Genomic DNA, 14835 nt, shown 5'->3' with positions numbered 1-14835 from the left:
ATTTCCCTTCCTCCCTCAGCCACACTCCACCAAATAGGCATTACATCTGAATCCAAGGACCAGGGACAAGTTCTAGAACACAGAACTGCTAGTAACCTCTTACTGCCCCTGCAAACATAAAAATCACAGCAGTATTTGAAGTTATCTTTTAAAAGTTTATACTTAGTTCATCAATTCCGCTGTCCACTGAAAACTTATACAAATTTCTTTTCATTGGTGCCTTTGGGATGAAAAAAAGCAACTGAGGAAACTTAAATATTGGCTATAAAATAAAAGCACCATTATAGAAAGTTCTTGTAATTACTTAGGGTAGCTAATGAACCACATAGATCAAAATTGTAATTCTAAATTACCATATGTGGAAGTATTTGTTAAAGGGAACATTGTGCAACATAAATGGATAAAGCTGAGTTTTGCACACCTCTGAAATCTTCTCTTAGGGTTCCAAATACAGCCTCAGAATTGCCAAAGTCACTCCAGAATACCAAATTTGTACTTGGAATACTGGGGACTCAACTTATGGTCCCCAGTCTATGTCCCCAAAAGGACTTTCAGTTTTAAAAATCTCTGGAATCTTTTGGGTAATCTAGTAGAGGTTATACAGTCATAATAGTTAAAACTCCTATCAGACACTATTCTAAATGCTTACATATACTCATTTACGTTTTGAATTCTTATAAGAATCCCATTAAGTATCTTCTATTACACATGAGAAAACTGAAGCAAAATCAGTTCTAAGTAACTTGTTTGCCATTACAGATTGTGAGTGTCAGATCTGGGGTCCAACCCAAGCAGCCTGGCCCAAATCCTTTGAACTTGACCACTGTGCTGTAAAAAGAAGTGGGATCCTCAGACTTCCAATGCAGAACATACTCATATCTCCAGAGATTGCCAGGATCCTTGGCTTATCTAGATCAGTGACTTCCTAATGGTCCTGTGAGAAATAAATACATTTCTACATTGATTCACACCCACGTATCAGTTGAGCCTGAGTTCAGAGCTGTAGTTCTACTGTGTCAATACCAAAAATGCCTGCAGTTGTTCTGAAGGCTGCTCTGCCTTGTATCACCAGCTTTTCTCACTGTTCCCAATCTCATGACAGAGAATGTCCAGTGACATCACCATTGCTCTCATCCCTATTTCCTTTATGCACTGTCAACCAAGGCTGTTGGTGCCAACTCAATGCCAACAGGAACCCCCAATCTGGGGTGCAATGAAGGAGGAAACTTCATTCAGTGCGAACAGCTCAATCGTGATACAGCCCCACTGTGCAGCAGCTCAGTGATGACACAGCACCGCTGTGGGACAGCCGCGGGACAGCCGCGATGCAAGGTGGCCTTGGCGCAAGGCCCCCCTCCAAATTAGACAGCCCTGCTTGGCTCCAGTGGGACATCTTCAGTGTGTTAGAGTTTCCTGGACGGAGTGGCGGGGATAGGGGATCAGTCTTCAGTCCTTGGTGGAAAGGGGAAGTATTCTCTCAGGACCAGAAGGGAGCTGACTTACACAGAAGTCCCTACCCTGGGTATCTGATTGGTCCATCCTCATACAAATGAAGACTCTTACTCCTCATAGTTTGACTTGTCCAAAAAGCACTGTCCTGATTGGTCAGAATGAAGTGGTCTGACTGGTCAATAAAGATGCTAATGAGAATATACGAGAGTAGTAGTATGGCTCTGATTGGACAAGGAAAGTCTCAGTCCTATGAGCTGAAATGCAATTCCAGGAACTAATGCTTTTATTATAAGGGCTGGCACAGAGGGCAAAAACAATGCAGGCAGGCAGTTTAGTGCAGGAGGCAGGCAGCTTAGTGCAGGCTTCTCTCTGAAGAGCGGCTTGTGTGAGAGGCCCGTGTTTAGAAACGGCTTCTAGGCTCTGCATTTAAATCTGATCCCAGTTAGCCACAGAAGCCCTTCTTGGTAAGTATCTTCTTTCTCAGGGTCAACGGCATTCACTCAACAGGAATTTACTGACCCCCACTTACTGGAGATACCGAGATGACAAATGTTAGTAATCACTTCAGTCAATTCTCAGTCTGGAGCAAGATTTAAACTCATGTGACCTGTTACATGTAAATGTGGCAAATGCTATGCTAAAGGCAGAAACTGTGAGCTTTGGCAGGAAAGAGAAAAGAAACATCCGATTCAGCCTCTAGAGTTCAGAAGAACTTACTAGAGGAGGAAACATTTTGCATCTTGAGTCTTGAAAAAAAGGTAGGAAAGGATATTTCAGGGGCACAGGAGAATGTCTTCTGGAAAGAAAGAATAACACACACAAAGAAATGAAACAGACGTGACCAGGACGTATTTGAGAAATGCAGTATCCCATAAGGCTAGAGAATAGATTTCTTGGAAGTAGGTGATGAGAGATGAGAATGTCCACCTGCACAAGGTTCTCAGCAGGAAGATTCCTTTACTCCCTGCTAAGAATTTTGGAATTTGTCCTATAGACATAGGGAAGTTTTTAAAGAATTTTAAATCAAGAAGATTAAAATTGTGAACAAATGTGGCCCCACATCCTAGGGAAGGGAAGTCTTAAAGACTGATCCAGCATAGTCCTGAATGGTCCCCCAAAAGAGGCAATTGAGATATCATAACTCTACTTTTTACGACAGGGACACTATGACTAAGTAACGTGTATAGGACAATTGTCCACCTAAAACTAACATGATAATCTGAGTTAAACCTGTGACTCTGGTTACCAGAGTTAACTCACTTTGCTAACCATTCCTTGAAAATGGTGTATGCCAAGAAAAACTAAAACGTATTGTCATAAGAGACTAAAAAACCCCCAAGTCTTCAAAAATTATACAGAGTAGAAATCCTACTCATCTCACTCTAATTTTTGTATGTCTTCAGCAACACTGATAATGCAAAGGCATTTTTAAAGCGTTTACATATACCCAGAATTTTGCCAGGTATTTTCCTGAATGAAGTCTTTGAAAACTAAAGTCAATAATTAAGAAAAACAAAAGATCTAAATTTAAAATCTTCTTGGGTCAACTAGGAAAAATAAAATAGTAGTACCATCTTAATACCTGCAAAGTTCACATAAAACATTTTGGAAATATTGCTGTTCTTCACATACTCATTGAGGTTTGTGTTCTTAAATGACCTACCAGAAGCACGGTTTGAGGTTACTGAAAACCTGCAAAAGGAAGTTTGAACATGGCTCACCCGCCCCTACCACTTTGTAATTAAATTTGGCTAGAATTACTAGAGTCATAACCATACATGAATATACATTTGCATTAAAATATAGAATTTTAAATTAAAAGAATTAGCAAATTCAGAGACCTGTTGACTCCACAAGACATCATCACTTACAACATAATGGACACATTAAGGTAAAAATATTCAACTCTTCGAGCATTTAGGTGTTTTACAATCCTTTAACTTTAGGGAGTTCAAAGTCATGTAATAAATAGATCACTCCACTGGGGTACGCTGAGGTCTGTGAATTGTGTATATGACCTCACAGAGAATAAGCTCTCCCAGTGTGTGGCATACCTACTTGATTAACAATAGAATTTCAAATTTAATGCTATTGCTTTTGTGAGTAGAATTAAACTTAATGTCATACAAATGTAAATTTTTATGATTTAATTGTGGTCTTTCACAAGAAACATCACTTTCACTTTAAAAAGAAAGGAGGAAAAATAGCAGTAAAAGTAGCAACAATTTACATGAAAATTTAAGGTCAGTTCACTTTATGTCATTGCTGATGTTTCTTCATAAAGTCTTTAATGATGCTCTAATAACACAAATCTTTGCATGTGCCACTCTATGTGCCTCAGTCGGGCCTATTACTCTATGTGGGAGATATTCTAACTTTTTATTTTCTTGGCACTAAACTGAAGTGAAGTTACAGATTGGTTAATAAGAATATTCAGGTTACAATAAGATGGACAGACATAGCTTTTGCCTACGTAATTGCACTAGAGATACTTTGTGGCATTGAGAGTTACTTTTTGTTGTTGTTCTATTTTGTTTCTGTTTAGTTTTAGTTTTGTTTTGTTTTGTTTTGTTTTGTTTTAGTGGGACACAGACTCACATGCTAGAGCAGGTAGTCTGATTTCTCCCCTTTTGTGAGAAGACTCATTCCTGTTTCCTATGATTTTCAAACACGGGAAGACCCTCACAGAGACTCTGGGAGGCAGCAATGACCACAAGGCAGCGCGGTGAGTGGTCTGCAGGCCACCCACGTCCTGAGCTGTGGCTCTTTCCGGTGGGTCTATCTGGAGCAGTGGATATTTCTCTAGTGGGCATAGAGGCAGTTTCCACTTGAATAAAAGGATCTGCGGCTAAATAAATAAGTAAAAATGAAGACTACTGCTTCAGGAAAAAAAAAGATTAAAGTTATAAAACAGGTTAATAACAGTGATACAGTAGTGTTCATCTAGAGAACACCTTAAAAATATACAGTCTGATATCTGCGCAAGTTGAAAATACTTCCAAAATATGGATGATACCAGTATAATTTAAATTTGCCTCTATTAATTCATGATTCATTCCTTATTAAATGGTCCAACATAAATGTGTAGATTTGAAAATCATAAACAGCATTTAGGCTTAAACAAGAAACAAGCAAACAAAAACTACCCTGTAAAATCAATAACTTATAACCAATGCATAAGGCTTGAAAAGCAGAGAGAAATTCTCCAAGTAAGTTAAATATTAAAAAGATCTAGTCTAAGTTCTTGACACTTGGGAACATTGCAGAGTAACAGTTTCTCCAAATTAGTCATTTGCTACCAACCTTCAGGATTTTGGCTATTTCAGCCAAGCACTTGTTCACTGTTATTTAATATGTTTCTTTAAATAGGTGCTTTTTAAAATTATTTTTACTTCAATACTCTTTTGGCCTTGTCTTAAACAACATCACCCATAAAAGTATAGGCTTAAAATGAAATTTAACACATTTTTCTAATACCCTTAGAAATAAGTACATAACTAATAATGCAAAAATAAAATGTTCGCTTGAGGACCACCTAAAACGAACTCACATATGACTGGTGGGAGCAACTGCCTAGCACGGCGCTTAAGGGCAAGAGACCCAGGGTCAGATTGCAGAGCTGGGGTCCTGGCTCCATCCCACGCATTCCCGGGTCTCAGTGTCCTCGTGTGTTAAATGGGAATAATCAAAGTACCTCGTTTATGGCATAGTTAAGAAGATTGAAAATAGTGAAGCCACATAAATAAAGTGTTTTGCATAAAGTAAATCCTCAGTGTCAGCTGTGATGACGATGATAATGATTGATAATGACAAGGATGATTACTTTAAGCAGACAGAGAAACTACGACTATACAAAACCCAAACTGGCAATTTTTATTTTAAAATACACCTTAAGATATAAATATATGTAAGAAAATATACTTCAGATATGAAATTTCAAGATGGCTATTCTACATTTGTTTAATAAAGTTTCACTCTGAAAGTATTCCAGTATGATCCCAGCAATTTAGAGTTTACCAAAATATTTCAATCTAAAAAAATGTGCCTGTGAAAAATAATATTAAAAAAAAAAACCCTAGCATAATAGTAAGTCTTTTTCTCAGGGTCCACAAATACACTGAAATAAGTGCACCACTGTACATAAATAAAAGCTCTAAAATATGACTATGTTGTATTAAAATGTTTCATATGGGGAAAAATTTAGAATTGCTGGTACTTTAATATGGCCATTTTCTTCATCAGCCGTGTACTGAGATCTCTGGATGAGGGAAGGGCCAGACCTATGCTGAAAGGTTTCAAATGTCAAACTATACTATTGTGTCAGTGCCCTAAGATCAATTAGCACCTTTCAATGACAGAAAAGGTTACAGTGAGACTCGGAGGAGCATCTCTGAAACTGTTTTAAATCACCATATAAACGTGGTTTTGATACCTTAAAATGGTTTCTAGTTTTAAATTAATCTGTTTCATCTCTTCTCCTGAAAAAGGGAAAAAGAGTTAAGGAAATAAGAAGAGTGGTGTTCATTTTCATTACCTCTCTTCTAGTAAAAACATGGATGGGAACAGGATTAGAACCACAAACTTTCAAGAGCAATATGGTATATCTCAAAGTCATTTATTAATGTACAGTTCTACACGTAATATTAGGTGACAGTAATGTTTACAAAGTCTTCGAACTCAAAAGCAATTGAAGGTGCTTGTACTGCATTTGAATATGTGATTCTTGTTTATTTTCTTCCACCCAAGTGCAAGCTAAATGACACTAAGTTTGGCTCCACAGACAATTTAACGAATATTCAGTGGTGTCCACATTAAAGCACATCTAACTGAGAAATGCAGTATTATACATACTGCAAGTAAATACACTTTGCATGTCACCCATTTCTAGAACAAATGCCTGAAAGAGCATGTTATTTCCTAGTTCACTGGGAAAAATTCATGAGAGAAGCAGGTACACAACAACCTCATCCCATTCCTCCTTGGTGTTGATTTCATTCACCTAGTAACCATTGTAATAAAATCCTCCAACTGTATTTCTGAACACAGTTAGTTTAAGATACTCTACAGGGAGACACATTATAAGAGTTTAGAATATGTAAGAATAACATCCACTTGTAGAAGAAACTGTCATGATTATATTCTCAGTGAAAGAATAACACGGTGTTTGATAAGGGTTTTCTCAGCTCTTCAACAAGAGGATTCAAACCGCCTTCTACTTCTGATAGCACGCTTTTCTGTTTGTTTCTTAAATGAGTGATCTGAAATATTTACAACCAGACAGTACCTAATTTTAGGTTTTAAGTGCTTTAACAGCTCCATGAAATATGATCAGCAGCTGCAATACAGAACTATGGTGAATAAACTCCTTATAAAAGGGGGCCTGTTTTTACTGAATGTTCAGTGTTCCTGCATTTACTTAATAGAAAAAAAAAGATAATGAAAAACATAATAAATACTTGCACTCTTGAATTACTTAACACTTCACTAAGTCTTGAAAAGGATTATCTCCCCTCTTCTTGAATTCTGCACAGAAAGTTCCATTGGGTGAAATATGTTTAATTTTATTATTTGAGAGTTAGAATGTGAACTTTACAACCTCCTATTTTTTTATAACAATAGTTACATTTTTTTTTCCTACCATTCTACTTTTCTAAAAATTCTGGATAATTCAATTCCAGTGCATAAATTTTAAAAAAATGAAATACCAAGTCATACAAATGTATTTTTAGACATGGCATCAGTCATTTAGAGTCTGCAACAGAGATTGAAAACATGAAACTGGACACTCTATTTCCGTGGCTATGTAAAATTTATTTACACCCCAAATCACAATACAAATAAAAAGGAAACTCTTAGAAATGAGGGACTTGCTTTTCTTTTTCTTTTTTAACTCAAAGAGGTTTTTTACAAGAAAAAATATTATAGCAAAATGACAAACTACTCATTTGCCAGCCTCCCCTTAAAAAAAAACAAAAAACTTTTATGTAGCCAATTTTGTTTCAACTAGCTTCTACAAATTCTCTAGAATGCATTGTCTGTATTTTTAAATAGAGTAATAATTGTTCTTGAACTAATTTATTTTTATACAAACCTTGGGTTTTATAATTTTTTTAATTGAACACATTACTTAAAATAAATATTAACTATGAATGTACACATATGCATAAAACTTTTCATTTCGTGAGGTAAAAATTGTTTCTAACATCCAATAAAATACTTACTAATTAATGAAAATAATCAAGTAATTTTTTATTTCAGTTGTTTGTGAAACAGCCATTAATTACGATGGCCTTAAAATGTTGAAGCATACTATTTCCATGAAATTGACAAAGGAAAACAGGCTTTTGAAAACCACATTGATTTTAGACCTTCATTTGTTATGAAGGACAAGGCTACAGCCCTAATAATCAGGAAAAAAAGGAACAGTTTGCAGATAATCTAATTATGTAACTTTTAAGCTGTAACTTACAGTTTTTAACTTTCTTGTACAGTCATTTCTGAAAATTGGTTTAAGTCTGAATGACTTACAACTTTTAATCAGGTGGAACAAACTATTTTTATGGTTTATAATAGCAATAAAAATGGATGCAGCTATATCTGCTTTTGGTATTGTGTCCATAAAAATTAGATTCTGTCAGTGCAGCTCCACATGAAACAGTTTATCTCTTGTTACTGCTGCTACTTATTTCTTGTAGATACTGTTATTTTAAAAAATACACAAATGCCTTTGAATGCAGTCTCCTAAAACGCACCATACAATGTATCAAGCATTTTGTTTTAGGATTCTCTTCTGGTCACCCTTCCTAGGTTTTGATTCTTGGGCTATGTAGGCTAACCAGAAATATTGTAAAAGAATAAAGAAAAAAACAACAACAGTGTTTCTGCTGAAGACGTTCTATGGGAAAAGATTATCAAGTACAATCCTTGTCCTGAGGAAGTTTTTAAAAATCTTCCTCAAAACAAAAAAAAAAACAAAACAAAAAATAAAAAACCATCGTCACCTTGCAACACTGTCAGTCACATATGTGTAAATGAAATTTCAGAAACTGTTGAAGGCGAGCCGCGGTTGTTAAACGCTCCTGAGACTCCCCACCTACGTCCCGCAGGAGCCCGCACCGAAACTGACAAACGCCTGCGGGTGCAAAAAGTGGCTGCTGATGAGAAGAAGAACAAAATGCCATATTCGAGAAGATATGTTTCGCTCCATCAGTTACGTTGATCCCAGGGTGCCAAGCCAAAAGGGGTAAGGGAGAAAGAAAACTGTTAAGTATGAGCTCTTAATGTGAAACCTAACCTGTTGGTTCTCTTAGGTATCAGATTTTGGAAGTGTCTGTAATGACAGCCAGGAAAGCAAATTAATGGCCAACAGCCCACTGGGTTTGAACACGAGACTCCTGTTACCTCCTCACAGATCAAGTACACAACACACACACACACACGGAGGGACTCCACGTGGAACTGCTCTGAAACCAAAACACACGCCCCGTCGCTCTCCTGCACTTTGGCAGAAAGGGCCGAGGGACCTGCACCTTCCTCCACTACCCTCCGATTAAGATGCATGAATGACTGCCCGCTCGGTAGCGCAGGAGAGAGGGGAGACAGGACCGTCTCCAAACAACACCCCCTCCCTCCCCCCTCACACACTCACCCCAAGAACAAACCCCCTAGTCTTCAAGGAAGGGGGCAGAGAGAAGGTGGTGAGGGGAGACACCGCCACCCCAATAGGGAAGAGATGACAAAAATTAAACTGCGCTCTCCAGTTTCGCCACCACTCTGCCAAGAGACTCGGTCGGAAAATTCCCTAATAGCTCCAAGCTGTTCCGAATAACGTATACAAAGAAAGAAACGTCTTTAAAGTGCTACTAAACGAAAGTCCTGGCTGCTGTGTGGCGCAAAATAAAACAAGCACACACACGGTCTACTTCCAAATCCCGCTTAACGACACTAAAACAGGGAGCCGTTTCCAGTCCCACAACCACCCCCGAACCCAGAAGGCTTGGAAACGAGAGAAAACCTGCTCCCCCAGCCGGGTCCCTTCGTTTGGAGAAGTTATAATCCCTTCATGGCATTCGCGTCCCGAGCCAATGAACGCGACTCCTCTGACAAGGCGCCTCTAATTTCACGGACCCTGGCAAACTGCAGGAGACGTTCGGACCACGCCACATAAAAACTATTAAAGTGGGATGGCCGCAGTTTAAAAGCCCGGTTGGTGCCTGGAGATTAGAGCACAAACACTGAACGTACACACGCACCCTGCACCGTGAAAACCCCAGGCCCCTGGGGCCTTCGTGGGGTCCCGGATGAGCATCCTTGCGCCAGGCTTATCTAGGGTTCATCATAAAGTAATAAATGCCACAGGAAGGATGGAGGGGAGACCCCGAGACGCGCATCTCTGCGATGCAGGGGAGCAGTGCAAGTAGAGAGAGGCGCAGCGCCGGCTCCAACGCGGCCCCGCCAGCGGCAGGAAGGATTCGCGGGGACCTTCGGGGCGCGGGGGCAAACGCCAGCGGGAAGGCACCACTGCAGTCCGAGCGGCCCGGGCCCTCTGGGGTGCGGCACTGCGCCTCCGATCGCCCGCGGGGACCCGGGAGCTCACTCTGTCCCGCGCCGCACCTTCCGTCCCCAGCGCCTCGCGCACTTTCCCGGGTAGAGTTTACGGGCCCCTTAAACCTAAATCCCCGTGAACCAGCCCCAGGATAGGGGTCGGAGGAAGGGGCACTCACCTCCTGCCGCGCCAACAGCCTCGAGATCCTGAAGTTCAAGTGTCTGTCCCTGCAGCGGATCCGTGCGTCCGTATTTAGGTATTTATTCTCGTTCTTTCCAGTGTCGAAGTTTCCTCTTCGCGCTGTGCCTCTGGTGAAAACAGGACATCCCCTTCGGTCACCCCCCCCCCCAACAAATAGCGTACACAAGTGGGGGAGAAACGGGGCGGGGGGACAAGCCGGCTCCGAAGGGAGGAGGAAACGAGAGGAGCCAAAACTCTGAACTGACGACGGGGTGGGGGGGTGGGGGAGTAGAAAAGAAAAAGAGAGAGCGCGCCCAGCTACCACGGTCGTCACTCCCCAGCGTTTCCCAAAGTTCTATCCCGCTCTGAAAGGGGAGCGACAACTTCACGTGGACAGGCTCGAAGTTTTGCGCGGAAGCCGAAAGTAGCGAAGCGTGCGCCGCGCCGCGGGCAGCCTCGCACTTGCGCGCGGGGTTGGGGGCGGGGGACGCCGCCGCCGGCGTCCGCGGCCACTGGAGGCTGCCCGAGGCCTGGAGACAAGCAGCAAGGGGTGGCGGAGTGCGGAGAACTGTCTCTTTTTTATTCGACCTCGGGTGACGACTGTCTGTTGTCATCGTTTGCGGTCCTGCGTGAGGAACCGCTTGGGACCCTGGGTGTCCCCGGTGGCGCCGCGGTAATCTCCGCGCTCTCAGCGCCGTCCCCACCCCGCCCCCCACCATCCAGGCGCCGGCCACAGCGACCTCCCGGTTGAGGGGAGGGACCGGCGGCCGCACTCCTCTGCCCGGACCAGGGAACCGCAGTCTGTCCCCACCTGCTGCTGCGGGGCAGTCGCCGAGTTGTCTCTAATCTTGCCGCTACCCTGTCCCCGGGTGTAGGCCACTGTGGACGTCCTGATGGACTCTTTGCCACTTACCCCAAGGGAGGAGACAGAAGGGACTTCGCCTCCTTGCAACAACGTAAAATAAAAACCAACCCACGCCAGACTGGGGGAGCTTTTACTGAAGGGAGGAAATACCCTTTTCCGTGAAGATGTGTGCTAGGACCGAGTAAGCAGTGTGGGGATAAGCTGTGCTGGGAAGGGCCTGGGCCCCTTCCAGCGCTGGGGGCAGGTATAGGCATCCCTCCCAGACGCCCAAAGGTCACGCAGCCACGACTGATTTCCAAGGCAGCGTCAGAGCTTCCCCAGGCACATTGCTGAAGTGACATTTCATGCCTGAGCCTCCTGCGCAAGTATTATGCACCCACATAGGACTGCACACTTGTATAGCACAACCAGGGGCTGAAGCAAAGTGGACAATAAATTTCGCATCCATTTATTCACCTCTTCTTAAAACCAATTGTCTATTTCAGGAGCATCTTCTTTTTCACATCAACCGTAAGTGTTTTAATGTATTGAGAATTTACTGAGCGTCAGTCTTCACACTGGCCGCTTATGCTACCTGTGAGTTCATTTAATTTCACAACTCCAAGGTTATTTAAGCCCCTATAAGAGCTAAGTAAACTGAGGCCCGAAGAAACCTAGGTAACTTTCCCAAAGACAAACCCAATGGTCTCTAACCACAACGTTTATGATTCAACAAGCAGACGTCCCTCTGCCCCCAACACTGCCTTAGATGTGGCCTGAGAGATTACAAGTTAACTGGTATAAATTACTCCCATTTAAAGAATATTTAGTTGTAATACAATGTCAACTAATTATATGCTGTAAAAACTTCAGGAAAAGATTCCCCCCCCCCTACTTCATATTCAACTGATATGAATACTGTCCAGTTTAAAAGCAAAAATAGTATCATATACTTGTAGTTACAATATATTTTTAATTGGGAGATATTACCTACAAGTATTAACAGGCAATGGAAAAGGTAATGATGTCAATTTAAACTGATAAAGGCATTTATTGCAGCTCTCACTACTCACTGAGCGTCCTTCCCTACAGATTAATTGGGGGTGGGGCCAAGAAGAATGTTCCCTTCCCTGGTTCTCAAGGAAGGGTTCTGGTGGCAGGTTTGGTGCAAAGAGGATTTGTAGCATCATCTAGAGAATGTTCTGGCCTGAAAGGGTGCTAGTTAATATGCACTTAAGACAGAAATATCAATGGACAGATTTAAATAACTTTGCAGATTGTTTATTCCCATTTTACAGGAGAAAAAACGAAGAGCTCAATAATTTTAGCAACTTCCTAATAAAGGGCAGACCTAAGATTCAAATCAACTTGTGTGTACTCCAAAGACCACTGTGAGGTGGTAATAGTGAGAAAATTAGTAATGTTCAGTGCAATGTATGTGTTACAGGCTAAATATGCAATTTAAATGTTTTGTGACTCACTCCTTCAGTGTTTAGAAACTCAGGGGCTATAGCAAATATCATGTAAAAGTTAAGTACAATGCTGAATTTAATACTGTCCTTGAAGGCCAGAAAATTTGGAATTTCATATTGGTATAGAATGGTAAGTGTTAGTTTAACCTCTAAAGAAATATTGGGAGATGCGTCATTTGGATAAAATGAACATTCATACTTGGGTGCAGCATATTGTTCACACAAATATAGTTGTTTAGCATGTTTCTTTACTCCTTTCTACAATCAGATTTTCAGCAATATTGACCTTGCTTTTAAGTTACTTTGCTCCCACATAATTTTTCTACATCTAGATAAGAATGTGTTTACAGGAGTTACTGGGGGAAAAGCCAGAATTATAGCACAATATTAGTTATTCAACTTCTTTTTTTTAATCTTTACCTGAGAACACTTTTTCCCCCATTGCTTTTAGGGAGAGAAGAAGGGAGAGAGAGAAACATCAAAAAATCAATGCAAGAGAGAAACACTGATTGGCAGCCTCCCATTCGCCCCCAGACTTGGGGATTTAACCCGAAATCCAGGTTCACTCCCTGACTAGGAATGGGACCTGAAACCAAAAGGTTTTGGGATGACTCTCCAACCATCTGAGTCACACTGACCAGGGAATTTATTCAACTTCTTATTACAACTTTCTAATCCATTTAGTCTTAGCCATACATATATTACATGGATACCACTAGGAGTGATATTAAAAATTCACATTTTCAGTCCATATTGAAATAAGTTAAGTGTAGTAAACAAAGAATTGCAAGGCTATATAGGTGAAAGTGTATTGTTAGTTTATACAAGGCATTACTTCCAGGATTTATAGTGAATACCACTTTTATAATTATTGCTGCATCACCTATAATATTACTGACTTAATGTTTGTCTTTAAATAAGCTATTAAATATGTTTGTCTGATAAAGGAAACTTTTTATGATCACCATGAAAGGGAAAACAATATAAGTAGTCATGAATACAAGGGGACCTTGCAAATGAATCTATATTATGGAAATAAAAATCATTTATCCTATACCACCTAAAATTATCTCACACACCAGTTTGAGAAACACTACTTTAAATAATTATATTTCTTCTCATTCCCTCAGGCTCTCCAATTCATAGTTTCAAGCCTTCTCTTTCCTTTACTCTAGAGAAATGTTGAGTCCATGATACTTTTAGATAATACTTCCTAAATTCTGTTATTCAGTTATTGATTTTCTTGCCTAAAATATACTTGAAGCACCTGAATGAAGTGTCTTTTTAAAATTAATTTATATTATATTTTTTGCTTTCTATCTTGTGTAGAATTCAAATGATACATAAGCACACAATTAAAAACCAAATTACTCTCCTGAAGGGCTATATCAGCTACCCAATTCCCTCCCACTCTCTCCACTTCCTCCTCAACACACACTTTATTCTAGGCCTTAACCACTGAAAAAGAAACTTTCCAATTGTTAACATCATGAAGTGGCAGCATCTATTGGCCCAGTCTGGTACTACAATGAAGTTCTACAAGACAATGAAGAGGAGAGGCAAAAGTAGATCAATGGGAAAAGCTCAAAGGTCCTGAAAGGAGATTTAGGGAACTTCTGAAGGCTGAAATCTGCTGGAAAATTCTGGAAGTAATTTAGAAATATTAGCAGGTCCTACGTGACATGAATCTGGCCATGAGAATATCCATAAATATTCAGCCTCATCTGAGAAAACACATTTGTTCTGGGAAGAGAGAAAATATAACTTTATAATGGAAATATAAGATTCACTTATTAACATTTCCCTTAACCAACCCCTTTGCAGGGGATGCTTCTGAAGTTAGCATCTACTATTTTTTTTCAAGTGTTCATGGCATAGTTTTGGCATTATGTTTTATAAAAGTCAAATTAAACAAAGCCCACTAGGAGCTCATAATCTAAACCATAATTTTTATTTTTATTTTATTTTAAAGTAGCCTTAATGGAAAATTTTTTTTTATCACTTTAGTAAAGAATAAACTTTAGGGTAAAAAAAAAAAAAGGAATAAGACACTACATTCACCAAAAAAAGAAAACCGAGGACTGGATGCTTGTAGAAATAATCCCAAAACAGATCTCTTCAGCTACTCCCTGTTGAGTTACTCCAGCTGGAAATATACACAATTCTTAAAAAATAAAATCATTCTCAGTAAATTATAAGCCAAACCCTTTGCGCTTTGGGAGAATGGATATGTAGGGGCCAGCATCAATGTAAACTAGATTTAAGACTGTTTTGCTGGCCTACTTTACCAAAGACAGAACAAATGAGGACACATGATTGCCCAGGAATCTTAAATGCTGTGC

At 40.2% G+C, this 14835-nt stretch overlaps 1 protein-coding gene across 6 annotated transcripts in view; it reads right to left on the bottom strand.

The window, feature by feature from the left end:
• Positions 1-11229, bottom strand: part of EYA4 (EYA transcriptional coactivator and phosphatase 4) — a 253569-nt gene extending 242340 nt beyond the window's left edge. For 2 of the 6 annotated variants that reach the window (XM_054569992.1, XM_054569994.1), the window contains exon 1: positions 10176-10818. The gene's annotated coding sequence lies outside the window, so the exon portion shown is untranslated. Of the gene's footprint in view, positions 1-10175; positions 10820-11090 lie in introns of those variants that run through there. The other 4 variants (XM_054569993.1, XM_054569995.1, XM_054569991.1 and 1 more) reach the window with 3 other exon arrangements.
• Between the last annotated feature and the right edge of the window lie 3606 nt (positions 11230-14835).

Source organism: Pteronotus mesoamericanus, unplaced genomic scaffold (assembly GCF_021234165.1).
Source record: "Pteronotus mesoamericanus isolate MK-2021 breed Mesoamerican mustached bat unplaced genomic scaffold, CSHL_Meso_final contig_20, whole genome shotgun sequence".
NCBI lineage: Eukaryota > Metazoa > Chordata > Mammalia > Chiroptera > Mormoopidae > Pteronotus > Pteronotus mesoamericanus.
Note: the sequence above shows the minus strand (reverse complement) of the source record. Positions and strands in the feature narration are given on the sequence as shown.